General features: G+C 36.0%; 1 protein-coding gene across 1 annotated transcript in view; it reads right to left on the reverse strand.

Moving 5' to 3' along the window:
* Positions 1–15,205, reverse strand: part of LOC123306806 — a 634,033-nt gene that overhangs the window by 517,640 nt on the left and 101,188 nt on the right. The window lies entirely within an intron of this gene.

Raw genomic sequence — 15,205 nt, forward strand, 5'->3', positions numbered from 1 at the left:
CTCGGCAGATTCCACAGGTTCATTCCAGGAAATAGTTACATTAAAAACCCTGTCCAGATTTCATCTACCTAATATCGAAATTAAGTTGCCGGCATCGTGGTTGGAATCTCCGAAAGGAAAATCCAGAAAGGAGTTCGAGGATCTTATATCACATGAGCAGGATAATCAACGGGAGTCCGTAATTACGAAGATATCTCAACTGGATCGTTTTAACCTCCTCCAGCGAATACGCTTCACGAATGATTTCTTTGATGAAAATTCCAAGTAGCCACTACTTTGAAGGCATAAGGGAATATAGGAGCCTTTAGAACAATCTCCCCAAAGTGCAATACTTAATCCGGAACAAACTTGATTCTTGATTGGTGGTTGAAGGCACTAAAGCTTCAAACTTCACTTTAAGTGGATTTCTCCGACATTTCTCAATGGGAAATCCCTGAAAGGACCGAACAGTTAATGGTAGTCTTATGCGAGGACGTCGCTTTGAATTTAATTATGGCGAAATATGAAATTATTTTGAAATTAATAGTGAGGTACACTTCATCCCACTTGGCTGGGATCTATATCTTCTCCGCTCCTGCTAACCAGGTAATTGCTCGTGAAAGATCGCATCCACGCTTTTCAACGACCATTGAAAGGTCTCATCTTCATCCTGCCCGAGTTGCATTCAGGTATTCACTTCGTTACGTTTTGCATGTCGGATTTTCCAAGTCCGAAGATCTATCTCGATTTATTGTTTTGTTCTTGCTGTCCACGAAGAACGCGAATATATTTTTGATTTCTATAGGCAGTTATAAAATATTTAGTATCAGGGATCTTCTAGTGAGTATTCATTGAAAATAAACACTCTAGAGGTCAACCAATTATACATAATCCTTAGTAACTCTGGTCTTTTTATGACGTGAAGAGTACCAATCTGCTAATGGAAAACAGATATTAACTGCCGGTTCCTTTACACTCAGGCGTTCAACTAAAGGGAATTTTGAATCTTGTACTCTTCGACTTTAGTCCGTTCGTATTTCTGAAGTGAACATTACCTCTTCAAAAATGGGCAGATAGGATCATTTCTTATGAATTATGATTGAATATTGAAGAATAATTCTTTCACTCTACTACTACTGCTACTAAAAGTTGAGATGAACAGCTAAGCAACCTCTTCTGTTTCTGCAGATTCGACCGACAAATAAACTGCCTGCTTTACACGAGGAAAAATATTCATTCTCAAAAAAAGTGTTGCCAATTTCATGAATACCTACAATACTAGGCAAAAAGAAACCATTTGCATTCCAGCTCATAGAACGAGCAAATTTGAGTATTCTCCTATGTATAGTGGCATAAAACTCTACAATCATCTGCCTGATAGATTTAAAACGTTGAAGTTTTCGAGCTTCAAGAAAGAAATCAAAAAAATTCTTTTAGAACTAACTAGAACTTTTATAGTGAAAGCGAATATTTAAATTCAGTTGTAGAGTGATATCACACTAGGTAGTTTTTAATATATTTTTTTGTACTGGCTTAATTCAACGATATCTTGTGTGAAAACCGTTATCATTGTTATTTTTTTTTCCTTTAATTTTTTGATTTCCTTTTTCTGTCTCCTCTGAGGATAATAAATTAATGTTTAATGCTATTTATGTTGACTCTTCCTATACATGTATAATGTCTGAAAGGATTCAATTAAATTATGACTTTAGCCTTGCGGCTTTCACACTCCTCTCCAGAGGAAAATTCACTTATCCCAGATATCTCAGATATCAAAAGGATTAAGCTCTATTGGAGCCCTTTCCAGGTTTTCGGGCTCGTGGTGGTGGTCGGGTCCGGGTCGCTCTTCGGCTCCCTACTGTAGGTTGGATTCCTGCTCCAACCCCACTTCCTGTCGGAGCATAAGGTGTTCCTCTGCATTCCCCATGTACTTGCGTACAGTTCTCGCCGTTCCGAGCAGTACCGTTCTGCGTGACTCTATAGATATTTTCGTCCAACTGAAGTTTCCTCAAGTTCTCTAGTAGTTTCTTCGGTATCAGGCCTGTAGATGAAATGATAATAGAGATGGTTTTGATATCTTTCAGCTTCCACTGTCTTCTGGTTTGTTCCTCGAGATCTCTGTCTTTTGAAATTTTTTCAGTGTGCCTATCTAGAAGATTGTTATTATTTGGAATTGCCACGTCGATGAATAGTGCTCTGTCCTCATCCTTATTGAGCAATATGAGGTCTGGTCTATTGTGGGGTATTTTCCGGTCTGTGAGAACCGTGCGATCCCAGTAGAGCTTGTGATGTTCATTTTCCAATACAGCATCCGGATGGTAATTGCAATAAGGAACCTTTTTCGAACTTAGAAGTTGGTGTTTTAGTGCCAATTCTTGGTGAAGAATCTTGGCAACAGCATCATGTCTATTTTTGTACTCCGTGCCCGCGAACGTCTGACATCCCCCGGTGATGTGCTGGATAGTTTCATGTGTCGCACAGCCATAACGACAGCTATCGTCCGCCACTGAGGCATCCTTATTATTATTAAATCATTATTATTATACATTGTCATGGTGCTACCTTATTGCAGCGTGAGAATCGGGCCAGAGTTGGAAGCATTTTCTGTCGATTAGAAGAACATTGAACGTAATAGTAGGTATGTAAAGAAGAGGCACAAATAGAAAGATCTCTTACAATCTTTGCAAGAAAGTACACTAGCTATTGGAGTTGGATGTTATACACTAGTCATGGGAGCAGTATTCGAGTACATCTGGCCTTGTAAAATGGAAATGGAATTAATCTGGCAAAAAATGTTTTTAGCTTTGAACAAGCTGATTTGTTACAGACTTCGCAAAGTTGTCAACATTGACAATCAGTGTTGAGAAAATTCAGTAGCTAGACAGATTTCTGCTTTGGTTATGAATTGGAAAGGGCAGGCAAAGGGTTTTGACTTTACATCAGTGCTTTCCTAATTTTTCTGACTAATCAAAATCAACCGAAACTATTGAGGAAACTTCAATGTCCTACGCCACTGCGAAAGCAAAAATAATAATAATAATAAGTCAGACACAATTCCCCTCCATTCTGGTCGCACTGGAATGAGCAATATGTCCCTTATTCTAAGGTATATTTTTATCACGTAACAAGTTTATTTATTAAAGAACTAGTATGCTGAATTGTATTTTTGTCTACCGAATTCTTACAAAATAATTGCTGAAGTATAGGTATTTAGGGGATAACGGTACTTTAATTCGCCAAGGATGCTGCACTTTGATTGAAATTTTTTACATATTTTGTATACTAGGGCACTAGAATCACGTCCCCTTTACCGAATTTGCCAATTAATAGGTATATTATTATTATTAAATGAGATCAAATCAAGTCGATGAAAATCCAGTCTCAATAAAAAACAGCAGCCTATTCATTGAAATCTCATAAGAGCGAAGAGAAACTGTCCATCCCTTAAGAAGGCCTACTAATATCAAACCCTGAAATGTGCAGATTATATCCCATAACCCGATAAACATAGATCATAGGATCATAGGATGGGATTTCGGACCGCTCCTGTTTTATGCTGCAAGAGCACAGGCATTTCGTCGATTCAACTCTTCCCCCATAAACTCCCTTCTTTTCCATTAACCCAAGTGAACGCTCCAAGTGGTTGATTCGCAATTTCCGTGATTACCTAGAATCTGGAATTCGATTATTCTTTCTCATTTCGGATGCCCTAATAATTCATCTTGAACACAGCCATGTTTGATTTCGATTCGGAAACAATGTTATTTGATTTAAGATATTCATTATTCTATTATTCCAGGATCCGAAGTCTCCACGTTCAGCTTTGTGCTTTAGAGATTGAATAAGAGAATTCACGAAATATCAATTGCCGAGGATCAGTTTCGCGATAATGGGTTGGTGCAAATTGAAATCTGCAGCTTCTTCAATTCAGAAATACCGCATTTACTTCGTAGAAATATTCACGAGGTCTAGCTATCATAATTATCCTAGTAGAAAATATACAGGGTGGTGCCCCGCTTTTTCCATCCCCGTAACTTCAATACTCGTGAGCACTACTCCTTGATTTTGAAGAGGAATGATGGATAACTAATTTTGAATTGTATCGAGTACGTAATATCTGAACCTAAAATTTCGCTCCAAAATAGGCCATCGGTAATGAAATAACAGCGGAAATAGTGAAAGAGGCAATGTGGAATTTATCTCGCGAATATTAATCTCATTCGACACATTTCGAAGGTATTTAGTAGTTATTTGTTAATTTTTGTCCAAAAAAGTATTAATTTTTTGTCCAAAACAATAGACGAACCATGTTTTTGATTCACCTTAGCCTATCGTGAATTTTAAAGAACGTTGCAAACGTGTCCAAGCGATTGTAAATTTGTAGTAGATTAGAAATGGTGTATTCCGTATAAGAAAGGGTGAAAATCATAAAATTATTTTTTAGAAATAACGACAAGAAGGTGCATGAAAGAGACGAAGCGAGGGACGTGGCTGTTTTAGGTCATGTAGCAATGGATCCGACCTTTAGTAATAGAAAATTGTCCGACGTATCTGGTGTTCCACGCACAACAATCATGAGAATCCTCAAACAACATGAATTCCATCCACTCTACAATTCGATCTGTATAGGCAATAGGGGAGCCGTGTTTTTACCCATCTGACAATGTCCTTTCCTCCTAACTCCGGCAGGGTTTTCGTAGATATTGCGTATTCTGTCGTTCAGTGTGTTCTCAATATTTTCCTCTTCGTTGTTCTCATCTTCATTTACGCTGTTTCTGCCCTTGTTCCAGCAGCATAAATAAGTTTGCCCTTCGCTTTTGGCTCTCATGGTCATGTATTTATTCCTCCATATTCAATCTCGCAAATGCCCTGATATTCTTGCGGCTTTTTTGATCTAGCCATGATTTGATGGCTAATTAATCACTTTATTGATGAAGTTTTAATCCTCCAATTGTTGGTGAAATCGTACAATGAGCTAGCTTAACGTTGAATTTGCAAAAGCCAGATAATAGTCGAATGTTCATGAAGAACCTGATCGAATCATTATTATTTGAGGCGCATTTCGGGTTTTCATATGAACGCTTTGCCGATTTTTTCATATATGTATGTTAAAAAAAATGGTTGGTTTCTGCTAGCTTTATCGTCTCATTCAGTACTAAATATTAAATTAACTATAATATTATTCGATATAATTTTTTACTGACGGAAACACATTTTCACGACCCTATTTTAGGAAAAAGCAGATTCTATCAGCTTAACTTCAAGCTACCATGACCAAACTGATAATCGAGTATCTGTTCATCAAAAGACTTTAGTCGTAGTTTCTGCATAATCAATCAACTTAATATGCACAAATCAAATATTATATTCGATGTTATGTTTGAATTGAAATCAATGAGAGTGTGATCTAAGAAAAGGTAATAGGTATGAATCATTACTCTCAGATTCAGTTGGCCACAAAGTTTTCAACGCATACTTGAATTATGAACTTCCTCCAGACTTGACCTGAATATTTTAATTGGATTATACCCAGCTAGCCGACCCAAAATCCCACAACACAAACACATAAGTTAATTAATCAGAGCTCGTAATTTGAAGCTTGTCAACCTCATGTCTCATGTAATCTGTAACTACATCTCGGTTGCTCAGCTCCGTGAAATATATAGATGTATTCAGGTACTAAGTCGCACGAAGTATTTTGTTTAATCAGCAGAATATTTTCACTATCGAAGGAGCTTCTCTGTATATTCAAAGTAGTGATTGTCTCAGTCTTCTTCATCCTCAGCGACGGCATTGTGGTCGAGTAAATTATTGGAGGTTTCGTTCATACATATAAATAGATATAATTGGACCGATAGAAATGATGAATGTACAGAGTCAGTTGAAAGTAAGGTTGGCATCGATATTTCGGTATTTACTTCATTGTAGGAAAATGCTCGACAAGATCAACTTTTCATGTATGATTTAGGAGTTTGTTATGCACGAAAAACGTTGGGCAGTTTTTTCAAATTAGAGTTTTTCCACTATTAATTTTTTTGTCAAAGGACTACAAACAGGCAATTGCCCAAATACGAGTAACAAAATTTGTTCAAGATAAAACCAAGAAGTAAAAATGAACGAGAATTGTGCTCAAATTATCAACCACTAATCAAACAAAACTTATCCCAAAGCAAAACCCTAATTAATCTTTTATTTTGTGTCAACAAAGATATACTGAAAATATAAAATTTCAACCATGAACAAACGGCGTTCATAGCAACCACCATTCTAGTCATAGAAGAATTCTGAGATAAGTTCGTTGGTTTAAAAGGAGCAAACATCCTGCGATCTCATTACCAGACATGGTATTCTGAAGGATATATAAAGTATGTATTTAAAATGGTGGGCACCACGAATATATCATTTATTACTTCAAAAATGACACAAAAAATCAACCAACCTACATCTATCAGTCAAAGCAAGCACATGAAAAAGTTTCTTAGCTTCCGTGTAATCACGGTTTTCGATCACTATACAATTTTGGAAAGCTGATCATATCAGAAACTTGTTTTGAACACTTTCTAGCGCATGAACGTCATAACGGAGATTCGCGGATGAGGCAAAGCTACTGGACACAAAAGAATAAAGAATAAATTATAGTAGTGGAATTAATGTCTGTGAATTAAATATCAATAAATAAGTTAACGGCATGCAGACAATTATTGAATTCTGAAAAAGTACACCAGTATAGTTCCGTCAACGCAGATGGAAACCGTGACCTCTGGTAGCTTAGTTGGGAAGAGCACTAGACCGGCAATCAAAGGGGCGCGGGTTCAAATCCTGCCGGGAGGTGTACTTTTTCAGAATTCAATAATTGTCTGCATGCCGTTAACTTATTTATTGATATTTAATTCACAGACATTAATTCCACTACTAAATTTAAAATTTCGGCTTTTTCTGTTCAGTGGTCGGAGAATCCGCATCCGCTCCTTACAGATGTCGCTAAATGTCGACGATGCCATGGGTAATTGGTGAAAAGGATCTTGATGATCACTGAAAGTGAATGTTGTTCCCTTACCACCTAACAATCTATAATATTATACATACGCACTTTCGGTAGAATTCTCTGTTCAGTTGCGTACAAAATAATCTCTGCCGTTTTCTCACCAAAATTTGGTAGACAATTCTCCAGAGAATTCTCGGCTGTTACAAACGGGCTTAACAGCGGAGGAATTTATGTGAATCTGGTTCCGACTATATCTGTATGGAATATTATTCGTAGCAAACCACTTCAGGTTCAAGTAACCTAGAATCTCCCTTCTGATAGATAACTCTAGAGTCTAAGAATCTCAATAACGGTGGTCCAGAAGCCGCTCTGCCTCACAACTTTGAGAAAAACCTTCAAAATACCACTTAAATGTTTGTATTCACTTATTTAATTATCATCATAATTATTACTGGGAAATTAAACGAGGATTGCCGACAACAGTTCAGAGCTCGAAAACTTCGAGTAGCATTCTGCTGCTTTCTGTAACAAAAATTTGGGCCATGAACCATATCATTCTTTGTCTGGCCCAGCAATAAAATTTCTGAAGATATTATAAGTTTCCATATGTCAAATGAGGAACTCCTCAATTATGCATGAAAGGTTATGTAATTTGAAAAAAATTTGCCTATTCGAACAATTTTTTACCAAGTAGTGAAACCAAAGATGAGAATTTTGCGCTAAACTTTTCACTTATTCTATGTATATGATGAATCTTAGAACATAGATACATGGAATGGCCATTCAGTGCTACAAATTAATGTTTTGTAGTACAAACATTCGATGTTTCTCTGTCTAGCGCGACACTAAGACAGTGGCGTTATATTGAAAAATTTATATACTTCCTATCTATTCGTAGTGAAAATTAATGTGACACTGATCTCCGAAACAAATGTCTCAATTGTGATTGGCGACACTAAGCAACTATCTGACTCCAGTTTTTGGAATGTTTATTTTCCATTCCATGTATCTATGTTCTAAGTGATGAATCATGTATATATTTTGTCCAATTGTGGTCACAATAAATTATGACGTTTATGTTGGTAATGAATATTAATTAATATCATGCCATCCTCGAATAAATCGACCATGGGTAGAATATTACTTCTACAACTCGAAACAGATTTTTCTTGAAAAAAATGAAATATTCATTCACTGTATATGTATGAATTATAATAATTTCGATCAGAATCATAAAAGATATTTTACAAGTTATGTCAATATTGATAAGTTGTTTACTTTGTGTTTCTATTAGTACATCCATATAATCCAAACTCAAACACGCAAAACGATTATAGACACACATTCAATAAGCTTCCGCAAGCAGAGAATTCTAAAGATCATAGAAAAATTCGCGAAATCGTACCTCATCCCTACTTGTGAATGCATCGTGGAGTTACATCGGATTTCAAAACCTGATTATATGGTTCATAAAAAGTCCTCAACGTGTTTCATCGCTCCCGCTGCCGGCTTGAATGAAAAGTGGAATGGCTGGTTTTGCTCACCTGAAACAAAGAAGAGGAAAAATGAGAAATTAGAAACAGAAAAGAAGCCGGGTAGGTCAGAGCAGGCTCCAGTGCTATCTCTATTAGGAATAAATTCAGTGAGTCGAAAATAATTTTTTGTTTTTTATATGCTCGGACAGGTCGATTAATATTACCAATTGTTTTTGGAACGACGTCGTCTATTTTTTTTTTCGAATATCGATCCAAACTTTTATCATTTAACACATTCGTACCAATGATAAAATACTCATTCCTTGTCATTGGACAAACATAAACTACTTCGAAAATGAAGTACTCTGATTCAACTCAATGAAATGATTTGGGAATTTCAAAAATGTCATGTGTTATTTCCTCATCATTTCTGGTCAAACAAAAAAAATTGATGAAAACATATAAGGAGTTTAGCGTTGTATCGAGCGGAGGTTAGTGAGGATATTCATTAATTTGACCTTTTGCGAGGAACAAAGTTTGTGGAATAATCGGACAAAATTCCCTTCTTTAGGGGAAGTAATACCTCAAGAATCTCCATGCAAAACGGCATTCACTAGTATGTAATCGAGGCTATTGCTCAAAGATGTGACACATTTTCGTATTTGGTGTAGCATCCGTAAAGCAACCAATGTCGATCATCTTGATCTCGAATCGTATGTACTACTTCTCCTTAACTAAAACCTTTGAGTAACCTTTGAGGTTAATACTCAATGCTAAAACAGATGTTTGACTACGGAGATATATTAAGAAGAGCAAATTAAGTTTTTTCATTTATTCAGAGAGAAGTATCATGATGCAACGACCATGTCACAAAGTACCAAAAGAGAAATTGAAAAACAGTTTCGGAAAAATCTGCATTGAAGAGAAACAAATCATCAGATAATCGTCTGAATACGCTCACTAAAGCGGTCGAAATAAATGTAATCATCAATTTTCAAGAAAATTATTTTGTTTCCACCAGGGGAACTCGTAATAAGTCAATCTTCAGTGACGAGAATTCTGGAAACACAGAATCGGGAGATAAGTTATTTTTGATGGTGAGGTTACGTTATGATTTAGGTTAGGTATGAAGAAAGGCCGCACTAAAAATCAAGAAAACTAAATGTTTCGGCAGGATTGCTCATGATCTAGTAATAGGACCAGTTTTTTCCGAGGAAATCTCCATGGAGCCAAATATCAAGGCTCTAGAAACTACCAGTTCCGAGTTTTCCTACTGTGTCCTACAGCGGCGGCCAGATCTGGTTGGTGACTAACCATGCCCGGAGGATTTGTAGGTCAAGCTTGGGTCTCGTCAGTCAGAGAAGCTCACAGAGTCGCAATTAGCCCTAAGAAATGTAAGTCTGTTCGCACCGATAGTTTTTTTATTTTGAGTCTTTTTGTTGATTTATTCTAGGTAACGGGATACAGCAATGAATTAATGAATATGGAAATTTCATATTATTTTTGAGAGTTAAACATATAACATATAACATATAATAATTAAATATTGGCCCAAGCCTATTTCGATTATTTATGTACGTATGTAATAGTCTGATAGGCCTCATTACCTACTGTAATGAAATGAGGCCAACTGACATTTTTTTTGGAAGATTTTCAACTTTGTTTTTCTTTACGGAATTTTTTTTTTGTTCTTATTTGAGGGAATTTGATGTTTAAGTTTAATTAACCCTAAAATTTGGTGATTGTAGTTCATATATTTTCGATTCATTCGAAATCATAATTAGCTAGGCCTTATTACCTGCACTTACATCAGGTGTTCTAGAAGTATGTAGGTATCCTATGTATTTAGTCCATTTGATCAGGGGGGAATATTAATGTTGAAAACCATAACATACATAACTTGGTTATAAGAGAGGAACGACATGGGAATTATGATAAAATGAGATTCAAAGGACTTTATTCAGTTTTTCCTACCAAAAATGTGCTGTTGTGTCAGCACCTGGATTAATTTTGATATATAGGTATCATGTTCAATTGTGATCTTGAAAAAACAGCAATATCATTGAAGTTCGTAAAATTTTCATTTCACTAGGCGCAAATATCCGTTATATGATACTGTCTGCAGTAAGACCACTTATAGGATTTCTGAGTTTTAACAGTCTTCTGATTTTTTTCAAGCATTCGTTGACGTCAATGCTATTGCTCATATGAGTAGACTATATCTACCCAAAAAAGGAAAAACTGAAGAAACATTTCTAATCTAATGCAATGGGTAAAAATATCTCAATGTATTTCTTTACAACATAAATACTTTTGGATTTCAGAATTATGTAGTCACCTTGGTTGTGAAATCCTCTGAATCCTCATTCAAAAGGCAATAAAAGTGTCATCAGAATTTTTCGTTTCGGCTCTGTTTAATACAGTTGAAATGTTCATTACGAAATGTGAAGTAGCGAACGCAGTATATTATCCAATTAAACGGCAAAGATGGGAAGTGGCTTCACAAATTCAAGTATAATTATGAGACCGTAGCACGGAAACATTTCTTTCTCGCTTTTTTCGTCCGCTGCCCAAACTCTGGATGTCTGGTAATGCATAAAACGCGCCCATTAAGTATACAGGGTGATTCCGGAGGAGACCGTCAGATTTTAGGTGAAGTATACACTAGTTAAGGCAGTTTCGAAACAATGTTTGGTTTATGGTTGGGGGCCTTTAATGAGAGTCTACAGGGTGATTTGTCCGATTCGACCGATTTTTCTTTTATTCATAACTTTGGTGTGGCTTGATCAATCTTGATGAAATTTTCAATGTAGAACAATATGATTGTCTTCTTTCAATAATTCCAACACTTTCCCAAAAATACAGGGTGGGAATTATGATAAGTTCAGATTAAGTTTGCAGGTTGAAAAAACACCCTGTACATTCCGTTTTCGAAAATTTTCTACATGCTTCAGATTCTATCATAAGTTTATAATTTTTTTGGCACACATCCAGTTTTCCTAGAAAAATTTTTCAAGTATGAACAATATCGTTATTTCGCTCCAAGGCATTGAGAATATTCTGAACTATAGTCTATCCAAATCCGAGAGGCCAGCGTAAACACACTGACTAACGCGTGATATTATTTAAGGTACTCCTCTTATTGGTCAAAGCTTCAGGAACGCCATGTTTGCAGGTGGGAGTAATGCAGAACCGCATTACGTTTGATTCATTGATTGTATGCGAATTGTTGTGCAGAACTGCAGAGATCATTCATTGCTTTTTCTTTCGTAAATTGGTTTATAGTTGTAGCAAGTTATTCAAGTTACAAGCATTTAAGATAATGTCAAGTACTGATACTGCTGAGGAATCGCGTGTTGACTTAAGTCCTCCAAAAAAGAGACGTCTGAAACGACACTTCAGTGCCGAGATAAAAGATATGATTTTGAATACTTATAAAATTGAGATTATTCAAAATGCAGGAATGTGTTTAAAGGACGTAGAACTCCGAGTTGCTGAGAGACTTGGCATTGGAGCTCGAAGTGTTAGGAGAATTATTTCCGAATACATAAATTCCGGTGTTCTATAACAGCCGGCAACAAATCAAAATCGGACCACCAAATGGGAGTCCTTATCAGATTTCGATAAAAATGTAATACGGCGAAAAGTTCACGAGTTTTTCTTCAGAAATGAACACCCGACTATAGAGAAAGTATTAAAAATAGTTAATGAAGACTCGAACCTGCCAAATTTTAAGAAGAGTACCTTCTATATAATATTGAAAAAACTTAATTTCAAATATGGACGTCGCAAACGCAACAGTTTTTTAATGAACCGTGACGACATTAAATGTTGGAGAAGAAACTATCTCACGAAAATTAGGACCTTCCGTGATGAAAACAGGAAGATTTACTGCTTGGATGAAACTTGGGTAAATGCCGGTCATACTAAATCCAAAGTGTGGACCGATAAAACAGTTACATCTTCTCGGCAAGCGTTACTTGCTGGATTATCTACTGGATTAAAAATCCGTCTGGGTAGGTCTTGAATTTTGAGTTTAACCCTCGGTTTCATAAAGCTTGATCAGAGAATCAACGATCGATTGACGGATGAACGTCAATTAGTTTTCAGTCGATAAGTTGGTCATAAGCATTCTGAATATCATTCTTGCACCAAATAATTATCTATACACCCCCATTTGATGATTCTCAACTGCTACTCCTCCAATATATTCGGAAATATGAAAGTTTCAATGATTTCCTTCGGGAAATCGAATGCCAAATCGTTGATCGAGCAATCAAAGTTTTGTGAAACTTGATGTAAGTACCTTTTAGGTGGAAAACAATTTCAACATTCTTTTTCAAATGAAGTGAATATATTTTTCCAGGCAAAGGGCAAATAATTATAGTGTGTCATATTGGCAGTGACACTGGTTTTTTAACTGGAGGACTCTGGACTTTCCAATCCAAAAAAACTGGTGACTACCATGAAGAAATGGATGGTCAGTCCTTCGAAAAGTGGTCGAGGGTATACTTCCTAAATTGGAGGAAAATTCTATAGTAGTTTTAGATAATGCTCCTTACAATTCAAGGAAAATGGAAAAAATTCCTAATTCACAATTCAGAAAGAGTGATATCCAACAATGGTTGAGGGAGAAAAATATTGATTTCACCCCTGACCTCATAAAAGCGCAATAGTTGCAGATAGTCAGGCAGAACAAAGAAAACTTTGAAAAATACATCGTGGATGAAACCGCAAAGGCCCAAAATATTACTGTACTTAGATTACCGCCCTACCACTGCGAACTGAACCCTATTGAATTGATTTGGGCCGATGTCAAGAATTTTGTGGCAAATAAAAACACCACATTTAAAATGCCTGACGTCCAAAATCTTTTTCAAGAGGCTCTCTCACGGGTTACTTCCGAAAGATGGAGAAAGTGCGTGAAACATGTCAAACAAAAAGTTGAGGTAGACATGTGGAAACTGGATAATATTATGGATGATATAACAACAGTCATCGTCAACTTAGAGGAAAGTTCTGCATCTTCTGACGACACTACGGGGTAGTCACTTTTACAAAAAAAATATTGTTACACATTTATATACATAGTATTTATTAAAGTGAGAACTTTAGATTAATTGTTCATTACTGAGACTCGTAGATAAGTATACATATTTTTCACCGGAACTGGAACACTCAAAAAGTTTTAAAATATAACGCTCTCGGAATTCAATTTATTAGTACACCTCTGCGTTATCACGTTCTTGACGCGTGATCACCGCATGCTGTAATGTTTACCACTGGCCTCTTGGATTTGGATATACTATAGAATGTAAACCGGTGTCGTCCAATGATACAAAGCTCTTCCTGATTTCTAAAGTAGTTCTTTCAAATTCGAAATTCATATTTAATCACTCATATTCTGATGTATAAAATCATTTAATCCAGAAAATATCTGTATACCTACCTACTTATACCAAAAAATCTACAACTTATACAGAATAAACATTCGAAACACATCATGAACGGCAAAACTAAGGAATAACACAAAATTTACATAGAATGTTCGAAATGATTTCCCCTTTTTTGAATACATATTCGAGACCTTTTTATTAAATTTCCAATTGACCTTCTAATGAGGGATTGATTTTGCTTCAAGATATTACATTCCTCGGAAATCCTTTTAACTAGGTGTTCTCTACTTCTAATTTCAACCTTATAAACTCTTGTTTTCAGATATCCCCACACAAAATAGTCTAAAGGGTTCAAATCAGGCGATCTTTGTGGCCAAGCAATAGGGCCTCCACGACCAATCCATCTGTTCGGATAATTTACATCCAGGTGATTTCTCACATTCAATGCAAAGTGAGGTGGTGCTCCGTTATGCTGAAAGTACATAGAGCGGATATGTACATTTTCCAATAAATTTGGTAAAATATTTTCCAAAAAATCTAGGTAAATTTCACCATTTAATCTTTCCGCAAAAATGTGAGGGCCAACTAATGTTCCGTCTATTGTTCCAAGCCAAATATTGGCAGAAAATCTGTGTTGTGTATTATGACTCTTCTTCAAATGCGGGTTGTCTCTTGCCCATTCGTGGGAATTGTGGATATTAAAAATTCCATTCTTAGTGAACATAGCCTCGTCGCTGAATAGAATACGAAAAATAGTTCGTTGGTGACTAATAACCCAGCGACAAAATTGTAATCGTTGGGGCAGATCTTGCACCTTTTGGTAGTGGTATGGGTGGAATTGTTCTTTCTTCAAAGTCTTGCTCACTTTGCTCTGCGAAATTCCTAATTCGGTACTAATTTGACGTACGTATAAAGAAATTTTTTGAATTAAATGATTTTATACATCTGAATATGAGCGATCAAAAATGAATTTCGAATTTGGAAAATTTATTTTAGGACTCAGGAAGAGCTTTGTATTATTGGACGATACAGCTTTACCATCTAGTTCAGAATATTCTCAATGCCTTGGAGCGAAAAAACGATATTGTTCATCTTTGAAAAATTTTTCTAGGAAAAATGGACGTGTGCCAAATAAAATAAAAACGCTCCAGTAATGTAAACTTATGGTAGAATCTGAAGCAAGTAGAAAATTTCTGAAAACGGAATGTACAGGGTGTTTTTTCAACCTGCAAACTTAATCTGAACTTATCATAATTTCCACCCTGTATTTTTGAACAAGTGTTGGAATTATTGAAAGAAGATAATCATATTGTTCTACACTGAAAATTTCATCATGATTGATCAAGCCATACCAAAGTTATGAATAAAAG

Source organism: Coccinella septempunctata, chromosome 1, assembly GCF_907165205.1.
Source record: "Coccinella septempunctata chromosome 1, icCocSept1.1, whole genome shotgun sequence".
NCBI classification, from domain to species: Eukaryota; Metazoa; Arthropoda; class Insecta; order Coleoptera; family Coccinellidae; genus Coccinella; species Coccinella septempunctata.